The sequence below is a fragment of the Bison bison genome, unplaced genomic scaffold, assembly GCF_000754665.1.
Source record: "Bison bison bison isolate TAMUID 2011002044 unplaced genomic scaffold, Bison_UMD1.0 scf7180017845462, whole genome shotgun sequence".
Lineage (NCBI taxonomy): Eukaryota > Metazoa > Chordata > Mammalia > Artiodactyla > Bovidae > Bison > Bison bison.
This window is the reverse complement of record NW_011476035.1, coordinates 7,744-9,478: the sequence shown is the minus strand read 5'-3', so window position 1 is coordinate 9,478 and position 1,735 is coordinate 7,744.

Below are 1,735 nucleotides of genomic sequence, written 5' to 3'. Positions count from 1 at the left end.
TAGTTTGCTGACAAAGGTCCGTCTAGTCAAGGCTATGGTTTTCCCAATGGTCGTGTATGGATGTGAGAGTTGGACTGTGAAGAAAGCTGAGCGCCGAAGACTTGATGCTTTTGAACTGTGGTGTTGGAAGAGACTCTTGAGAGTCCCTTGGACTGCAAGGAGATCCAACCAGTCCATCCTAAAGGAGATCAGTCCTGAATATTCATTGGAAGGACTGATGCTGAAGCTGAAACTCCAATACTTTGGCCACCTCATGCGAAGAGCTGACTCATTGGAAAAGACCCTGATGCTGGGAGGGATTGGAGGCAGGAGAATAAGGGGACGACAGAGGATGAGATGGCTGGATGGCATCACCGACTCAGTGGACATGAGTCTGAGTGAATTCCAGGAGTTGGTGATGGACAGGGAGCCCTGGCATGCTGCAGTCCATGGGGTCACGAGTCGGACACGACTGAGCGACTGAACTGAACTGATCTGAACTTCTGGTGTGGCTCACCCACACAGGGTTCTGGGTAAACCCCTTTTCCACGCCTGGTCCTGTTTCTGCCGAGCGTCCCTGGAACCAGTACGAGGTGCAGCGTTCTCAGAGGGAAGCTGGGACGCCCCCAAGGGCAGTCCCACGGTGCATCAACCTCAGGGTGAGCCCACCGCAGGGCCACCACACCACGCCCAGGCCCTGGGCCCCACTCCTGTTGGTTCCTCGTGACCCTTTTCCTGGATGCAAAGTGGCCGCAACACCCCTGGTATGCCATCGACCTTCCACGGTCCACTCCCACCAACCTCCACCTGTTGTGTGACCAGCCTGTCACCAACTCAATGTTATCAAATCCACAGGGGCTACCAGGCCTGCCTGGCCGGGCACCGGGAGCAGCGGCACCTGAGGGGTGCTCACCAGGCACCAGCCCAGAGGTAGGCCAGGGCATAGCTGGGGGGCTGGGCACCTCCTCACCTCCAGGCTCCCCTCCCAGCATCTCACACACACAGACATGCATGCATGCACACACGCACGCACACATGTGGACACCTGCACAGAGAGAGACACACACGTACACACAGACACACGTACCAGACACCTGCACACAAAACACATGCGCACACACACACACAGACGTGCACACAGAAACACATGCGCACACACGCAGACACACGCAGAAACACGCACACACGTGTACACACATACGGACGCCTGCACACAGATAAATACACGCGCGCATACACAGACACGTGCACACAAACATGCACGCACGCACACACACGTGCGTGTGCACACACCCTCAGTGAGGCCCAGGGCTGACACTCCCAGACAGCCCCAGGGGTTTCCGGACGACGGGCCAGGTGGAAGGACGGTGGGCTGAAGACTGCAACCCAGATTCTTGGGGGCCTGCTGGAGCACACCAGATGGGCATGCAGGGGCCCAGCTGCCCTGGGAGTCTCAGGGGCCTGCTGGAGCACCGCCAGAGTGGCACGCGGGGGCCTGGCTGCCCGGGTGTCTGTGAGCTCCCGGGGTGGGGACGGGTCACCCGCTCCTGAAGGCTGCTGGGCCGGGTCTACACCTCGCCCTTGCTCACTCTCCGCTGAGACGGTCGTTCCTGCCCGCTGAGGGGTCTGTTTGCTGCTAACCCCCAGCTGGTGCGTGCACTGCAGACATCCCTCTGTCACCCCCCTCTCTTCCCTGATCTATGTGACTTGTTTTGTGGGGAGACCGCTGGACTGCCTCACGGCCAGACAGACCCTC